This window comes from Gopherus flavomarginatus, chromosome 7 (assembly GCF_025201925.1).
Source record: "Gopherus flavomarginatus isolate rGopFla2 chromosome 7, rGopFla2.mat.asm, whole genome shotgun sequence".
Classification (NCBI taxonomy): domain Eukaryota; kingdom Metazoa; phylum Chordata; order Testudines; family Testudinidae; genus Gopherus; species Gopherus flavomarginatus.
Genome location: NC_066623.1, coordinates 57,951,589 through 57,970,824, shown reverse-complemented (window position 1 = coordinate 57,970,824; position 19,236 = coordinate 57,951,589). Strand labels below are relative to the sequence as shown.

Here is a 19,236-nt window from a genome sequence, read left to right as displayed (position 1 = left end):
GGCAGACAATGGGATAATAGGTTTCCCGCTTCTCAGAGGCCGACCTTCCAACAAGGTTTCTAATCTATATTCTTTGTTAGTAGCAGGTCCAAGTTTCTGCAGCTATGCCTAAGCTTAGTTTTCAGCTGTATCATCAATTCACTGTGTCCTAGAGGGGATTATGGCCAGTGGAAGGAGCTATTACTTAGAAAAACAAAAAGGGCAGAAAAGTATCTATGTAGAAATGCATGAGTGAAATTTATCTGGCTCATTGGTCCATGTTTGGTGCCAATACCAGATAGGTATAATAATATTTAATGAGTATCTTGTCCAGTGAATCTTGTGATTTTTCATACAGTTTATTCAACACTTATTCAATAGTTTCTTACAGCATTTTACCAGCTCTGCATCATGTTGAATATATTATTCAACAAGTACCAGTGAAATCCATCAAATAAGACCATTTTTTCCCATATATTTGAGACCCAACGGTTGCCTAAAACTTGATTAGGGCTCTTTAACTAGTGGCAAGGTTCACAACTCTGATTGCTTTCCACACACATGAAATCCTAACTTGGGTACTGTAATTAATACAGATATCAAATATGCCTTGTAGCTGTTCACAGATCTTCAATCTACTCTCTGCCCTTTAAACTCTCTGCAGCAAGTAAGATTGACATTGATCACACTGTGTATATTCAAAATCTTTAGCTTCCTCTCGGGCAGGATGAGAATTGACATGCCCATCTCAACATGTGAGAAATCTCATCTGAAAGCATCAATTAAACTGAAGTTGAAGTACACTATTTCCAGAAAAGGCAAGCTCAGATGCTTGAGAAGAGTCTTATCACTATTGTTAGTCCCTCTAACCAGAGAGGGTCCCATAATTTACATGTGGATGAAATTTCCATCTTTCTTGGTCTAGTTACAGAGAATCCCTAGCCAGGACACAGACAAGAATAACTGTCCCTTTTTTCCCCTGTGCCAAGTGCTCTAATGTCTCCAATATGTTAACCCAAGGGCCAGAGAGGAGTAGAAAATGTAAGGTTAGACCAGTTAGAAATAGCCTGCTGGATGACCCAAAAAGCTGAATGTTCCAGAGGTCCAACTACCTGATACCCCAAAGCAGCCAAATATATCTTTCACCTGAAATTAGAAACTGTACATTTGTCTGCCTAATGAATCTGCCTAATGTGTCTCTAAGTGAGCAATCTGTCTTATTCCTCCAGTGTAACACCTCAGCCTATGATATGCCCTAAAAGATGTGAAATGAGATATAGTAAATATAATCAGAGAATGTACAATCTATGAACTATAGGGGATGTTTGTTTGTTCTCTCTAAAATACTGTTCCACTACAGAAGTGATAGGAATTTTAACACACCGGAAGATAAAATAATACTGAAAGATATAAGCACCTAACGTGGATATAAAACTTTAGAAAAATAGAAGAATTTACTTTAAAATTGGGATATTTGAATTAATAGTCTATGCTAAATTCTGAAATACAATTTTGGAAGTTAATATAAAAAGCCTCCGAAAAGTAAAGGATTGAAGAAATTTCTTGTAGACTAATGCCATCTACTGGATATGAATGGAAGAAGCAGAGAAACTAAGAGCTGAAAGCTGAGTGCCCAGCTGACCATTGCCCAATAGGAAGAGGAATTTACTTACCTGTAACTGGAGGTTCTTTGAGATGTGTGGTCCCTATCTGTGGGACCATCATTCAAAGAAGAACTGCAGTTACACCTACACTGCAAAATAAATATATATATAAAAAAACCCTGCAGCAGCGAGTCTTACAGCCCAGGTGAGCTGAGTTGGGGTTGTGCTCTGGGGCTAAAAATATCAATGTAGGCATTCCTGCTCGGGCTGGAACCCAGGCAGGAATGTCTGCACAGCTACTTGTAGCCTCCTAGTGTAAGCCTGAAGCTCTGAGATTCACTGCTGCGGGTTTTTTTTATATATAGGCAGCATAGACATACGCTAAGAGCATTGCCCTTCTCCAATGGACTTGGAAATAATATAAAGCTGAGGCCACAATGTGGACTCCCGAGTCTGCTAAACGTCTGTAAACAAACTGGCCTAAGAGACAAATGATAAGCAATTGCTTTTAATATTCTTGTTTTTATCATACCAAATTATTCAAATATCAGGAACCACACTCTCAAAAGTTTCTTCAAAACAGTTGCATCTTTACTCTACAGAGAAGTACTGGAAATATAAGAAGTGTATTAGAGGTAGAGAATTGGTAATTGATTATTAGTAGTAAACATAATAAAAAAAATCTTAGTGGTTTGTTTTGTTCCCTGGTATAGTTGTTGGGTTCCCAACACTGGTCTATGTTAATTTCTTACAAGACTGCATGTATATTTTGTGTTCAGTACATGCCTAGAATATTTGTTGCGTCCACATTGACTGATTAATTGTATACATATGTGGTTCTGGATGCATTAATAAACTGTTGCTTGGTTAAGAATAACCAAGTGTCCTGACCTGAGAAACACTGTCCAAGCTAAATGTAGGCCTCGAAAGAACCAAGTGTTAAAATTAGTCAACTAACACTCCTTGGACTTAGCAAAACAAGGGTATCACAGTTAGACTCCACTCAATACTGGTTATAAAACTTATAATTGGCAAATCTAATTTGTTAGATTTCAGCTTTAAAATCTAACTAGCACCTTGGCGAATTCATAAAACTAACCCCTATTCATGCTTACTCTGCTTCTTCAGATTACCAGAAAGTAGCATCTATCTTGGATTCAAAGAACCCACAGAACTCATCCATACTTTCTAACCCTTAAGAACACGGTATTTTATTCTCCCCTTTTTTGTTCAGTTTTTAGCACTGTAAAGCCTCTCATGGTTTTGACCAAAAACATATAGTAACTCCTTGCTTAACGTTGTAGTTATGTTCCTGAAAAATGCTACTTTAAGCAAAACCATGTTAAGAGAATCCAATTTCCCTATAAGAATTAATGTAAATGGGCGGGGGGTTAGGTTCCAGAGATTTTTTTTTTTGCCATATATTATATATATATATATATATATATATATATATATAGTGTGTGTGTACACACACACACACACACACACACACACAGAGTTTAATACTGTACACAGCAATGATGATTATGAAGCTTGGTTGAGGCGGTGGAGTAGGAGGGTGGAACAGGATGGGATATTTCCCAGGGAATGCCTTACTGCTAAATAATTAATTAGCACTTGGCTGAGCCCTTAAGGGTTAACATATTGTTGTTAATGTAGCCTCACACTCTACAAGGCAGCACAAATGGAGAGAGGATACACAGCATGGCAGAAAGACATACACACACTGTGCGTGTGTGTCTGTGTGAGTGAGTGTGTGAGAGACATACCATGTGTGAGACAGAGAGAGAGATCTGCACTGGCCCTTTAAGAATGCTGACACCACTAAGTACACTGCCTTTTTAAGTAAGTCAGCAAGTTGAGATAGCAGCTGCTGCCAGCAAGCTCCCTCCATCCTGAGCCATGTTGTGTCCCCTCCTTGCTCTGTGAAGATGGGGTACAGGAGCAGGGGGAGGGAGACACCCTGACATTAGCACCCCTCTCCTCCCTCCCCTTTGCACAGGGAGCAGGAGGATCCTGGGAGCAGCTCCAAGGCAGAAGGCAGGAGCAGCACATGGGAGTGGGGGGCCGGGGGGACAGCTGAACTGCCTGGCAATTGGTAGCCTGCTGCTGGTAGCTGCTGCACAGGGAACTTAGGGGAGCTGATGGGGGGCTGCCAGTCCACCCTGGTTCCAAGCCCCTACCAGCTAACTCCAACGAGCTGTTCTTTCTGCAAGCACTGGAAAAGGCAGGCGGCTGCCAAACAACGTTATAAGGGAGCATTGTGCAACTTTAAATAAGCATGTTCTCTAATTGATCAGGAACATAACAACGAAACAACGTTGACTGGGACAATGTTAAGTGAGGAGTTACTGTACATAAAGAAGGAACTAAATGAAATATCACAGTTCAGACCAAAATTAACCACACTTATTTTAGTTCCCCCCACCCCCAAAAGTCATTTAAAAAGCAACACATTGATACAAAGGTATAGGGGTTTAAGAATGCCAACCTCTTTCATTCTCTACTTGATATGTAATGTTTACATAGCACCACAAACTCAAAATTTACACAGCCCTTTATAGCAATACAGACAACGCTGTCCCCGCCCTGAAGAGATTATAGTCTAAACAGACAAAAGCAAGGAAATATGACAAGCGATGAAGAAAGGGCAAAGGAAGAAATAATTCTGACAAATAAAAGAGTATGAAGATGATATTCCAGGATTTATTTTTAAGTTGTGAATAAGGTACCACTAAAGAGGATGAGATAGCACTGGTGAGAAGGTCAACAGTTGAAAGTTAGCAGACTTGCATACTAACCGTAAATTAACTCTCTTAGACTAGCAGATGTACTCTTGGTCAGGACCATTTGGAAAGCAGCGTCTGCCAGGGCCCCAGATATGCTTCTTCGCTAAACTGAACCTTCAAGTGGAAGGTTTTACAAAAGCAAAGGCCTTGACTCCAACCCATCTCCTTTTCACTTAGTGTTTTTCTAAACTGGGTGCCATACACCAGGGGTTCTCAAACTTCACTGCACCATGGTGCCCTTCTGACAGCAAAAATAACTACATGACTCCAGGAGGGGGGGACGGGAGCCTGAGTTTGCCTGAGCCCTGCTGCCCTGGGTTGGGGGACCAAAGTCAAAGCCTGAGCCCTGCCACCCCGGATGGGGTGAGGGAGGGGCAAGGGCTTCAGCCTCAGGCAGGGGGCCTGTAACCCAAGCTCCGTTGCCCAGGGTTGAAGCCCTCAGACTTTGGCTCTGGCCTTGGGCAGTGCGGCTTGGGATTCAGCTTTGGACGCAGGCTTCAGCAAGTCTAAGCCAGCCCTGGGGACCCCATTTAAATGGGATCGTGACCCACTTTGGGGTCTGGACCCACAGTTTGAGAACCACTGCCCTACACTATAAGAGGTTTATTGGTATAACTGTATCAGCAAATTCTGCTCCTGTAGATGCAGCTTATATAATCAAAAAAGTTCTTTTGCCAGTATAATTTATATTAGTTTGGTGAGCACAATAAGCTATACTGCGAAAGCAATTTATGATGGTATAACTGCATCTACACTAGGGCTTTTGTAGGTATTGAAATGTCTAAAAAAAAAAAAGTCATACCACAACAAACATTGCTACATCAGCCAAAATTGTTAAGAGTCGATTTGGCCTAAGTCGGTCTTAAAACAGTGCTGGGTTCAGTAAAATTATTCTTGTTTGAAACTGTGTTTTCAGTCTAAACAAACTCAAACAGAATGTGAAAGACTCTGAAGAAGAGAGGAAGGTAAGTGGCAGGGGAATCAGGGATCCATACTGTAATTTTAAACTAGCATTATTTACTAAGGGCGTGGCTACACTTGCGAGTTAGAGCGCATTAAAGCAGCCCAGTGCGCTCTAACTCATAACTCGTCCACACTGGCAAGGCACGTAGAGCGCTCTGACTCTGCAGCTAGAGCGTTACTGGTACTCCACCTCAGAGAGTGGAATAACATTTGATGCGCCCCCGCTGAAGTGCCGTGGCGCCAGTGTGGACGCCCTGGTCTGTTAATGCGCTCTGATCGGCCTCCAGAAGTGTCCCACAATGCCTGTTCTAGCCACTCTGGTCATCAGTTTGAACTCTACTGCCCTGTCCTTAGGTGACCAACTGTCAGACCTGCCCTTTAAATTCTCTGGGAATTTTGAAAATCCCCTTCCTGTTTGCTCAGCAAGGCGTGCATTGCTCTCAGCGAATCTTTCCAGGTGACCATGCCTCCACATGCCAGGCAATCCCCAGTATGGAGCAATGAAAAGGTGCTGGACCTCATCAGAGCTTGGGGGGAGCAGGGCCAGTGCAAGGATATTTTGTGCCCTAGGCGAAACTTCCACCTTGTGCCCTCCCTCCCGGTCCCCCCAGAGCATCACTTATTATAAACTTTCAAAAATGAATACTGCATAATGTGGCATTGTTCATTAGAATTAATACAAGGGAGTCAGAGGAGATGATCACAACGGTCCCATCTGGCCCAGGGGAACCTATGAGCAAGGAGGAGGCTGAGAATGCCCCCAGCTCACAGAGTCTCTAAATGTTCCCAGGCTCTGAGTACTTCACCCTCCGGGGGGGACCCAGGGGCAAGGAAGGCAGAGCCGAGCTCTCCCAGGGAGCAGGTGAGGATCTCCCTGGGGATCAGGGCCGGCTCCCCGCATTGGCACAGTGCCACTGGGGGAGTCAGTGTTTGGAAGCAGCACCTGCACCTGCCCTTTCCTCTCCATCATGCTGCGAGGTTTAGTTTCATTTTCCCTCGCCTCAAGAGGTGACCGCGCACAGCCCCAGCACAGCGTGTTGGAGGGCAAAGCTCTCCTGAGCTCAGGACTGCGTCCTGCCTCCCCCAACGGCTCCGTACCTTGGCCGCACTGGTCGCCATGCCCAGCTGGCTGTCTCCTCCTTGCTCCGCTGCAGGCTCCCACTGACTGTCCTGTGCGGTGTCCCCTGATTGGTTATGGAGGCCTCGCTCCCTGCCCTGCCCCCCTCAGCTGACTCCTGTGATGCTGGACACCGCTTTTTGGCGCCCCCAAATCTTGGTGCCCTAGGCGGCCGCCTAGTTCGCCTAGTGGTTACACCAGCCCTGGGGGGCGGGGAGGAAGCTGTCCAGTCCCAGCTGTGCTCCAGCCGTAGGAATTACGATACCATTGGGCAGATATCAAAGGACATGATGGAAAGGGGCCATGACCGGGCTGCTCTGCAGTGCAAGGTTAAAGTGAATGAGCTGCGGAATGCCTACTGCAAAGCCCGCGAGGCAAACAGCAGCTCCGGTGCTGCCCCCGCGGCCTGCCTTTTTTACAAAGAGCTGGACGTGATACTTGGGGGCGACCCGACCTCCACTCCGAGTACCAGCGTGGACATTTCAAAGCCCAGACCAACAAGGCAAGAGGAGGAGGAAGAGCGGCAAAGTGGGACTGAGGGTGCTGAGGAGGAGGAAGACACCCCGGCATCCTTAGATGCATGCAGGTAGGAGCTGTTCTCAAGCTAGGAGGAAGGTAGCCAGTCGCGGCAGCCAGTGCTTAGGGAAGGACAAAGACCAGAGGAGGCTCCCGGTAAGCGGCTTTTATTTTGGGAAGGAAGTTATTCAGTGCGGGCTCTTGAGGTTAGGAGGGCTAGGGCTGCCTGTATGCCTAGATGCAGAATAGGGCATTGATGTGCTCTCTCACATCATGGTAATTGGCCCCAGTGATCTCTTCAAAGGTCTCATCCAGACCTTGGTCAATGCGCTTGCGCAGGTTTCGTGTGAGAGCCACTGTGGTCCTTGTCCCAGTCAGGCTAACATGTCCGCGCCACTGTGCTGTGAGGGGCGGGGGGACCATTGCTGCACACAAGCAAGTTGCATATGGGCTAGGGTGGAAGCCGCATTGTAGTAGAAGACTACTTTGCTTCCCAGGTCACCCTCAGCAGTGAGATATCTTCCAGGACGAACTCCTGTGGAAAATGTGGGGACAGTGTTCAGTATAGGGGCCCCCTGCAGCTGCTGGCTCTCTGCAAGGCACAGAAACCCAGAGGACAGTACAGCCATCAAAGAATCAGTCCCCCTTGACCCTGTGCTTACTCACCATTTTGGGGCTCCCATGGGTTATGTGCACTGGCTTTGGGATGGGCAAATTATGCTATTGTGTACTGTAGACTGTGCTTGCCCTCCTTAAGTATGGGGGAATCACTGTTCTGTCTGGTGTGAACAATGCTGCCTCTGTTAAGTGTTGCATTTTACCTCTACAGATGCAACCTTGAGATCTCAGCCAGTCTTGTTATCACCGGCTGAGAGTCTAGCAAAGAATCAGGAAGAGGCCATGTAGAAGCAAAGAGAACATGTTGCATGAAGTCATGCAGCACTCCCTTAATGAAAATCAAAAAGTGCAGGAGTGGTGGGAGAGTGAAAGGAGAGTCTGCCAGCAGAATGTGGATCGCCAGCACCAAAGCACAGAGCAGCTGATAAGCATCATGGAGCGCCAAGTGGACTTGATCCAGGCACTTGTGGCCATGCAGGTGGAGTACTACCACGCCCGTGGCACCCCTCTCCCCCCTCCACAGCCCTTGTCCTAAAACTTTTTCCCTTGTGCCCCCATTTCACCTCCAACCCACTTTCCCCAACATCTGGGTTCTTATCGCCATCAGCTGCCTCCAACACCTGTAGCTTCACCACCCAGCCCTGAAAACTACGACCCTTACCCACTGCGCTCAATCCTCATCACCATGCAGTATAGCCATCCTGAAGTGCAGCACTCATTGCACAGCACTTCAAACAGGAAGGCTGAATATGACAACAGGACATACGCAAATCTGTGATTGTACCGTTCCCTATCCCACCCCCTTGCCCTTTCTGTTTCCCAAGCAGCTGTGTTTCTTTTCAATAAATGGATTTTTTTGCTTTGAAAACATTCTTTATTATTGCATAAAGTAAAAGATACCTTATCCCAGGAAAGCAACAGGCACTGCAAGTCAGTGTAGCAAACACATATTACTACTCACATTGGAACCACTGCACTTCACTCCTGTGCAGGGCACCAGACATTATTGGTGGCTTTCAGCCTCAAATTTCTCCCTCAAGGCATCCCTAATCCTTGCAGCCCCACGCTGAGCCTGTCATAAACAAGAGTGTTAAGGGTTAATGTCTCTTATACCTGTAAAGCGTTACAAGCAGGAAACTGGACACCTGACCAGAAGACCAATCAGAAGACAAGATACTTTTAAATTCGGGTGGAGGGAAGTTTGGGTGAGAGTTCTTTGTTCTTCTCTCGGAGGGTTTGAGAGAGACCAGACATTACTACAGGCTCTCTAAGTCTCTTTTCAAGTAGTGAGTAAAAAACAGGCGATTTAGGTTTTTTTTAATTGTTTTACTCTATTTGCAATTGTGGATCTGGCTGGTTAACTTTTATATGTGTAGTTGCTGGGAATATTCTGATTTGTATTGGTACTGGGGGGAAAGTCTTTCTGGCATCTGTAAGCTATAGGACCCTGTATATTGACATCTTGAAGTTACAGAGATAATTCTTTACTTATTCCTTTCTGTTATTAAAAGATTTCCTTTTAGAGAACCTGATTAATTGTTTTTTCTCTGTTTCCCTTGTTTTATCCCAGGGGATTGGGATAACTCACCAGGACGGGTGGGGGAGATGGGAGGAGGGAGTGATAAAATCTCTCTCTGTTTTCCTTTAATCTGTTTGCCTCTTTGTGGAAGGGAAGGGAGATGCTTCTCTGTATGGTGATTTAAGAGGTTAGATCAGTATCTCAGGATAGCCCAGGGAGGGAAGTTCTGAGAGGGGGAAGGTGGGGGAATGGTTTATTTCTCCTTGTTTTAAGAACCCAAACGGTCTGGGTTCTTGGGGTCCCAAGGGAAGGTTGGGGAGGTCAGAGTGCCCCAAAACACTATATTTTTGGGTGGTGGCAGCCTATTAGATCTAAGCTGGTAATTAAGCTTAGGCAAATTCATGCTAGTATCTCATTTTCTGAGCTCTAAGGTTCAGATCTGAGAAAGAAGGCTATGACAGGGCCCCTCTAGAATCATAGAACATCAAGGTTGGAAGAGACCTCAGGAGGTCATCTAGTCCAACCCCCTGCTCAAAGCAGGACCAATCTCCAACTAAATCATCTCAGCCAGGGCTTTGTCAAGCCTGACCTTAAAAACCTCTAAGGAAGGAGATTCCACCACCTCCACAGGTAACCCATTCCAGTGCTTCACCACTCTCTGAGTGAAAAAGTTTTTCCTAATATCCAACCTAAACCTCCCCCATTGCAACTTGAGACCATTACTCCTTGTTCTGTCATCAGGTACCACTGAGAACAGTCTAGATCCATCCTCTTTGGAAAGCAGCTACCAAATCCCCCCTCAATCTCCTCTTATGCAGACTAAACAATCCCAGTTCCCTCAGCTTCTCCTCATAAGTTATGTATTCCAGCCCCCTAATCATTTTTGGTGCCTGCTGCTGGATTCTTTCCAATTTTTCCACATCCTTCTTGTAGTGTGGGGCCCAAAACTGGACACAGTACTCCAGATGAGGCCTCACCAATGTCGAGTAGAGGGGAATGATCACATCCCTCAATCTGCTGGCAATGCCTCTACTCATACAGCCCAAAATGCCGTTAGCCTTCTTGGCAACAAGGGCACACTGTTGATTCATATCCAGCTTCTCATACACTCTTACCCCTTGGTCCTTTTCTCTAATAACCCTGCTCTCTGGCTGTTCAAATTCAGCCTCCAGGTTTGAACCTCAGAGTTCCATGACTGAGTTAATCTTTCACCCTTCCCTTCACAAATGTTATGGAGGATACAGCATGCAGATATAACTGCAAGGATGCTGTTATCGGCCAGGTCCAGCTTCCCATACAGAGAGCACCAGCGGCCCTTTAAACAGCCAAAAGCACACTCCACAGTCATTCTTCACAGGCTCAGCCTGTTGTTGAACAGCTCCTTGCTCCTGTCAAGGCTCTCTGTGTACGGTTTCATGAGCCATGGCAGTAAAGGGTAAGCAGGGTCTCCAAGGATCACAATGGGCATTTCGACTTCCCCTATGGTGATCTGCTGGTCTGTGAAAAAAGTCCTGGCTTGCTGCTTCCTGAACAGGCCAGTGTTCTGAAAGATGCATACATCATGCACCTTTCCGGGCCAGCCTGCGTTAATGTCAATGAAATGCCCACGGTGATCCACAAGTGCCTGAAGAACCACAAAGAAATAGCCCTTCCGATTAACACACTCGGAGGTTAGGTGGGCTGGTGCCAGAATTGGAATATGCATCCCATCTATCGCCCCTCCACAGTTAGGGAAACCCATTTGTTCAAAGCCAACCTCGTCATGCACGTTACCCAGAGTCATGGTTCTTCTGAGCAGGATGCGATTAATGGCCCTGCAAACTTGCATCAACACGATTCCAACAGTCAACTTCCCCACTCCAAACTGGTTAGTGACTGATCGGTAGCTGTCTAGAGTTGCCAGCTTCCAGACTGCAATAGCCACCTGCTTCTCTACCATCAAGGTAGCTCTCAATCTCATGTCCTTGTGCTGCAGGGTGGGAGCAAGCTCCTCACACCATCCCATGAAAGTAGTTTTTCTCATGCAAAAGTTCTGCAGCCACTGCTCATCATCCCAGACTTGCAGGACGATGTGATCCCACCACTCAGTGCTTGTTTCCCGAGTCCAAAAGCACCGTTCCATGGTGGTGAGCATATCCATGAATGCCAAAAGCAATCTTGTATCATATGCGTTACTCAAGTCAATATCCTCATCAGAGTCCTCACTGTCACTTTGGATCTTAAGGAATAACTCGATTGTCAAATGTGATGTGCTGGCGAGACTCATCAGCATATTCCTCGGCAGTTCGGGCTCCATTCCCGCAGACCGAAAGGGAAGACAGAGTGTGCAGTACAAAAAACGTTGAAAGATGGAGCCAATTATGGACGGAAGCAGAGGGATTGCTGGGATTCGAACCGATGCATCATGGGGCGTTGGGACAGGACCCAGAATGCTCCGCATCCCTGCTCCCTTCACACAAGCCACAGCACCAGAATGGGAAGAGGTGCTCTGTGGGATAGCTGCCCAAAATGCACTGCTCCCAATGCCACTGCAAGTGCCACAAATGTGGACATGCCAGTGCGCTTGCAGCTGTCAGCGTGAACAGATTGCAGCGCTTTTCCTACTGTGCTCTACGAAGACTGGTTTAACTCAAAGCACTCTACATTCGCAAGTGTAGCCATGCCCTTAGTAACCTTTCTTTCTCCCTGAAGTATTGCCAGTACTGCTTCCCACTCTTGAGAAGTTAACTAGCATTAATCACCCGAAGAGGCGGCAAGTCTAAGGAGAACTAGTTTAATACTGCACAACTGCCCTCAGGCACCAGATCTAGCTGTCAAATCACAGAAGTAATGCTGCATGTATGTGTGAAATGAGCTCCAGGCAGAAAGCCTTGCATATCTCAATGTTAGAGACGTCTTAGATATGCTGTGTCAGCTGCTTTAGACTGGGTCAAATGTACTCCAAGAGTAGGTGGCATGGAAACACCTGCAAAGGCAGAACCAAAGCCCCATGACCTATGTAGCACATTAAACCTTGTCTAAACAGTATTCCTCCTGCTTCCCCCAACACTCCGACCAAATCTATTCCATTTACTGAGCATTTCAGCACAGGATTGAAGAGAATCCTGAAATGCTGCAACTTCAGTGCCCATTATGGGATTTAGGTTTGAGTTATTTCTTCAAGTAACTTTTTCCTGGCAAGCTACAAGACCCCACTATCTTGAGTATAGTTTAACCCTGAACTGGCCTTCCTGAAGCTGCTGTTTTAATGTTAGATCCTGCAGCAGACTGCCCCCTGGGATATAAATAGATATCCATGGACATTCCAAAAACTTTTCTTGCCAGTTAAGAAGTTTGACTTGCAAGTTCCAGGATTCAACAAGGGCAGGTTGAGAGCTCAGAGATATCCTTGTAACTGAACTACATGATCAAACTATATTCCGTGGTGCAAATCCTAAAACCAAAGCCTATATCTGGGGCTTTCAGCCAGACATAACAATAAAGGCACCGCAGGTAAAATTTTCAGAAGTATGCAAGAGACATAGGCACCCAAAGCACATTTGCAAAAGTGACTTAGGAACTCAGGAGCCTAAGTCTCAATGAAAGTCAAAGGCACTCAAGGTCCCTAAGCAGAGCTTGGCAGGAACTGGTTTTCCTGTCCTGTGAGAATTTAAGATATTCCAAAATTTCCCAAATCAAGACAAGAATTAAAAAATTTTGTTTTACTTGTCCAAATTGTTTACCTTTTAAAGTATAAATTACCTAAAAGGTCAAACCATAAAGTGATTTCAAGACAAAAAACTTTTGCTTTTAAATTACAAAGTATCAAAATGGGACATTTCAACAATTTTGAAACTTTGTTTCAAAGCAGGAGATTAGCCATTCATTCTTGAAGTTTGTTTTGACAAAGCATTTTACGACAAAAAAATGTTTTGTTGGAAAGTTCTGATCTCTACTCCCAAGTCTCTTTTGAAAACTGCACTTAGGTGCTTTGGAAATTTTTGTTCTGTGCCTTTAAAGAAGAAATTAACGTGACAAGTTTTGCTCCTCGTAGCTTCTGTTGCGAGCACTGCTGCTGCTCCATGAAGGGGGATGGGGAGGGGGGAGGAGTAGGAAAAATAAATTGCTCCCTCTGCTGCTACTAGTAGTAGGAGAGGCCAGCAGGAAGCAAATTTTGTCATAAGGTGGAGGAAGCAGGAAAAAGGATGTGGCAGCTCCATATTAGAGGCGATGCATGGGGATGGGAGGGGGAAGTACACAGGTCACATGCTGTCATAAACAGATGGTAAAGCGTAATGTCTCTTGTACCTGTAAAGGGTTAACTAGCTCAGTAAACCTGGAACACCTGACCAGAGGACCAATCAGGAGACAAGATACTTTCAAATCTCGGTGGAGGGAAGCCTTTGTTTGTGTTTTTTGGGTTTTTGCTTTGTTCTCTCTGGGGGCTAGGAGAGGTCAGACATGTATCCAGGTTCCTCCAATCTTTCTGAAAAAGTCTCTTCTGCTAAATTTGGTACGTACTAATGTCATAAACAGATAGTTAAGGGTTAATAGAACAGGAGTACTTCATGTCTCTTTTGCCTGTAAAGGGTTAACAAGTTCAGTGAGCCTGGCTGTCACCTGACCAGAGGACCAATCAGGGGACAGGATACTTTCAAATCTTGAGGGAGGGAAGTTTTTGTGTGTGCTGTTAGTTTTTGGTGGTTGTTCTCTCTGGGTTCTGAGAGTGACCAGACGTGCAACCAGGTTTCTCTCCAATCTCTCTGATACAGTCTCTTATATGTCCAGAATAGTAAGTACTAGGTAGATAGGGCGAGTTAGGCTTATGTTTTTTTTCTTTATTTGCAAATGTGTATTTGGCTGGAAGGAGTTCCAATTTGTATTTTGCTAAAAGGATTTTAATTTGTACTTGTATACTTAGGCTGGGAGGGTATTCCCAGTGTCTATAGCTGAAAGATCCTGTAAAATATTCCATCTTAAATTTATAAAGATAATTTTTACTGTTTTTCCCTCTTTAATTAAAAGCTTTTCTTGTTTAAGAACCTGATTGTTTTTTTATTCTGGTGAGACCCCAGGGGACTGGGTCTGGATCCACCAGGGAATTGGTGGGGAGAAAGGAGGGAAGGGGGAGAGAAAGGTTAATTTCTCTCTGTGTTAGGATTACTTTCTCTCTCAGGGAGAGTCTGGGAGGGGGAGAGAGAAGGAGGGGGGAGGGGGATTTTCCTCTCTGTTTTAAGATTCAAGGAGTTTGAATCACAGTCATCTTCCAGGGTAACCCAGGGAGGGGAAGCATGGGAGTGGCAACGGTGAGGGAAAGGGTTTACTTCCCTTGTGTTAAGATCCAGAGGGACTGGGTCTTGGGGGTCCCCGGGCAAGGTTTTGGGGGGGACCGGAGTGTACCAGGCCCTGGAATTCCTGGTTGGTGGCAGCGCTACAAGTACTAAGCTGGTAATTGAGCTTAGAGGAATTCATGCTGGTACCTCATCTTTTGGATGCTAAGGTTCAGAGTGGGGAATTATACCATGACAACTAGTTAGAAAGGCGGTTTAGTCTTTTGATTATTTTCTTTATTGCAAATGTGTATTTTGCTGGAAGGATTGTATTTCTGTTTGCTGCAACTTGTATTGTGCTGGGGGGAGGATTCTCTCTATTCTCTATAAGCTGAAAGACCCTGTAACATTTTTTCATCTTGATATTACAGAGATAATTTTTTACTTTTTCTTTCTTTTATTAAAAGCTTTTCTTTTTAAGAACCTGATTGATTTTTCCCTTGTCTAAGACTCAAGGGGATGGGGTCTGCACTCACCAGGGAATTGGTGGGAGAAAGGAGAGAAGGGGGGAGGAAAAGCCTGATTTCTCTCTGTGTTAGGAATCTGTCTCTCTCTCAGGGAGTGGGGTGAGGGGAAAAAGAGGAGGGGGGGAAGGCGAATTTCCTCTTTGTTTTAGATTCATGGAGCTTGAATCTGTATAGTCTTTCCAGGATAACCCAGGGAGGGGACGCCTGGGAGAGGCAACGGTGAGGGAAAGGGTTTACTTTCCTTGTGTTAAGATCCAAGGGGGTTTGGGTCTTGGGGTCCCAAGGGAAGAGTTTGGGGAGTCAGAAAGTGTCCCAAAACACTATATTTTTGGGTGGTGGCAGCTCTATCATTTCTAAGCTAGTAATTAGGCTTAGAGGGGTTCATGCAGGTACCCCATCTTTTGGACGCTAAGGTTCAGAGTGGGGATACTACCTTGACACATGCCTTCAAAGATTTCTGCCTTCCATTTCCAGCCAGGCATCCACCAGCACTGGGGAGCTATTACACCAGGGGGCTCAGCAGGAGCAGTGGAGTTCCGGGGCTCTCCATGGAGACCATCCAACTGGGCAGCACACTGGGACCGGCAAGGGCCACTGCAGCAGGTGGTAGCAGCAGGCTGGGCAGGGCTGTTGCCAGTGCCCAGCAGCGGGGAGTTGGTCTGGGAGGGAAAACCAGCAGATCCATCCCCACCATCCCTGAACCAGCAGCAGGTGCTGGGCTATGCAGGGGCTTCAGCCACCATGGAGCCTGGCCAGAGGTGGCTCAGTGGGGAGGATGCTCCCTGCAGGAGGAACAGCACCATATATGGCTGCTGCCTTGGGCACAAAGCCTAGGGGCTGGAGCAGCCCCATGCTCCTGGGGGACAGGGCCTGGGCTGAGCAGGGTGGCGGAGGGGCGAAGATGGCTCTGCTCTGGAGCCTGTGAATTTGGGGCAGGAATGGGCTGGAAATCCCTCCCACCCCACACCAGTGCTTATCTGAGGGACAGAGAGGCTCACCTGTGTTGGCGTTGCGCAGGATTCCAGGTGGCTTTGGCACACACAGGACTTGGCTTTTCCTGGGTAGTGTCCCGTGCAGGAGGGTCTTGAACTTTTCCAGGGCACCAGACCAGCCAGAGGCTGCGGGGGAGCAAGGAGCCCACAAGGCAGGCTGCAAGTATGTTGAGCGCTCCTGCCAGGGCTGATTCTCTGCACAGTGCTGGTAGCTGGACGTGCCCCGCCGGGAAAGGGAGGGAAGGGGGAGTTAGGGAGGAGCAGCGGGCCTCAGGAGCAAAGCAGGAGGAAACCGGGAGAGGGGGAGCATGCAAAGGGACAATGGGGTGGGCAGCAGAGGCAACGTATAGGGCAGTTGGGTGCCCCCCCAAACTATCAACAGTTACACCTTGACTCTGCTCATTGTCCCCCTTCATCCTTGGAAAAGGCAGGCAAAGAACCTGGAATCTGAGGGAAGAAGCTTCAGAAAGAATCTTGCGCAATGTAAAATGCTCTTCATCCTTGCCTAGTCTACTTCTAATCCAAAAGAAAGCAACAGATTCTACCCAGACAACAGTCACATTACAGACAGCAAACCTCAGAAGAACTGCAACCCTGCTGGTGAGACTGGCACTTACTTGTCACATGATCCCACGTTTATGTCCTCCCTCATGGGAGTCCTGTGTGATTATCCATCTGCAGCCACTCCTCAGAAGCACTAAACTATTCCATTACTCCTTAAATTAAACTCTGTTTCTTTGGCCTTTATGAGAATAGCCCTATACTATGGTATCTTAAAAATATGCTTTCACAGCTCTTACCTTACATAAAAGTTTTACCGAGATGATGGAAAGATCCACATTCTCCCCAAACAACAGAGTGGAAATCAGATCTAGTATATGTTTCCATTGTGGAAAAAAACCTTAACTTTTTAAGTGAAGCAGCCTAGATCTGTTCTACTGGTCTTGGAAGATGCTGCAAGGCATTATCACAACATAAAAGTGCCTCTGAAATCTTACAGTAGGTCCACATCTCACAGGCTAGTGATTCCTCACTTCATGGAGGAGCCCGTGGGCTTATGTCCCCCTCCTCCTCAGACTTATTCTCTTTCTACTTGCTTTCTGGGTTTTGATCTCTTTTCCTTAGTGCTGTCTCCTCTTCTGCCTTGTCAATTTTAATTCCATACAAGTTCACAAAAGTGTTAAGTTTTTATTGTTAGCCTACACTCCAACAAGGTGATGCTGGCATAATTTATTTTTGTCTAAGTAACTGAAGATACATTGGACCCAACTGCATCGTGAAATATATGCACACAGTGAATTCTTGGCATAGTCTCTGTTCAGTCAAATCAATATATGTACTTGTGTAGTGTTTCTGGAAAAAAAATACTTGTAGGCAGTTTTTCCAATGTCTTATTACATGTTTCTATTCATTTCCCCAAGCATACTGAAATAGGTCTACACATTTCATTCAGAACACTCCTTGTGTTGAAATGAAGTGCAGGTAAGTCCAGTGTGACAGGTGAAACAGTTAAGGTTTATTTTACTTCCCTAATTGTATTCTGCATGCACTGGTTCCCCCTCTTCTGGATATAAAACGTTACATTCAGTGAACATCATACTAGTATGAGCCTTTCCAATTTAACCCAAAGTCTCTTACTTTAGTGGATCAAAATCGAAAAAAAAAATAGATGTTGAACACTTTCACCACCTTTCATCTTTGCTACCATAACCCCTCTCTCTCTTTCCCACTGATTGCCTCATCCCCGTCTGACCTAGGCAAAAAGATGTCTCCCAGATCATCTTCCTCCGATGCTATTCTGAACATGTTTTCCCACTTCGTCATTCCCTTCACTAGCTTCCACTTTCCTTCTGTATCAAGTTCAAGCTACTCACCTATACTTTCAGGGCTCTACACAGTTCTGGTCCCACTTGCAGTGTTTTCTTTAAATCTCCTCCTACATCCCACATGATCCACCCAAGCTTGTCTCCTGACTTCTCCTTTTTCATCTTAGTTCACTCCCATCTCTAGACCTTTTATTCTGGCAGGAATAACCTGCCGATTAAAATTCTCCAAGTGGATTTTTTCTTTCCGTCCTCTATAAACACAACCGAGATTAACCTACTGCAAAAAGCATTCAAGATATAAAACCACTTTGTGCTTATGCTGTTTTGTATTAGTCTGTTTTATCAGCTCTTTGTTTCTTCACCTTAAGATTGCACAAGAGAATTTCTTGTAAATACTTGTGCTTTTATAAGTGCAGAGAAACACACCCTCATGTGTACAGATTTAGAGGTCTTCTATTTTTATTATGTGCAATTGAAGGTTCCAGTAGGATTTTCTCTTCTTTCTCCATTTCGAGTAGTTACAATTACTTTTAAAAAAATCAAAATAGCAAGTTTGAGTCTGTAGACTGTAGCTTCTAAAACAAGTCAGCTGCTCAGTGTATGGAGTCACACCTGTACCACAGGCAGTGTCTACTCGGCTCAATTTGGATGAAACGATGAGTAATTTCTCAAGGCAATACTCCTGGCAGGCTTCTCCAAGACCACACTGTGAAGGTTAACTTTCCTGCTGGATTCCTTTGTTTGTAACTGGTATATTTAATACCCGTTTTGTATGCCCACATACAGAATCTTCAATTTCTAACACAACCGGCAGAACAGGAAAGCATTTAAATATTACTCATTAACTTAATACACTAGTGATACTACACACTAATATAACCCTCCCACGATTTTATTTCTAGCCAAGAGATTCATCTTACTCATATCCTTGCAAAACCTTCCTGACCTTTGTAACTGAAACAAACACCCAATTATTATGTGATGTGATTAGTATTCAAAAACAGCCTTCAGATAGTTATTTGTGATTTAACCTAGTGTGTTCCAATTTACATTTTATGAGGTATGTTTCTCTTATGCAGAGTGTAACTGGGATTAGTATATGGATAGTACTAGTTCCTCCATGCCCATGATTTTCTTTAGTGACTTAAACATGGAAATTCCTATCTCACTGCCGGATCTATGGAATCCTGGGCCTTAAAACCATTTTAGGCCACTTTTTAAAAGGTTCCTACAGCTCCTTCTGAGAACTGTATGGTTGGTTTCATGGTAAGTAGAGGAGACTAGCTTTACAGGCAGAAGGGTACAAAAGCAGTCTGAACAAAATCTTTAAAACTAGCACCTTTGTAATAGGGTTTCCTCTAATGTTTGACATACAGACTACATGATAGTGTGGTGTAAGGTAAAGGTTCTATCAGCCTGTGGCTGGAACAATGCGAGTGAAGTATGCAGCTATCCCTGAATCATACTGAGATAGCCTTTATACCAAATCACCATACCATGTATCCCACCGACACAAATAATGAATTTACAGCTA

General features: G+C 45.2%; 2 protein-coding genes across 5 annotated transcripts in view; both read right to left on the bottom strand.

The window, feature by feature from the left end:
• LOC127055870 (myb/SANT-like DNA-binding domain-containing protein 2) overlaps window positions 1-19,236 on the bottom strand; it is a 371,855-nt gene that overhangs the window by 178,351 nt on the left and 174,268 nt on the right. The gene's annotated exons all lie outside the window — the stretch shown is intronic.
• Window positions 1-19,236, bottom strand: part of RASAL2 (RAS protein activator like 2) — a 283,345-nt gene that overhangs the window by 139,146 nt on the left and 124,963 nt on the right. The gene's annotated exons all lie outside the window — the stretch shown is intronic.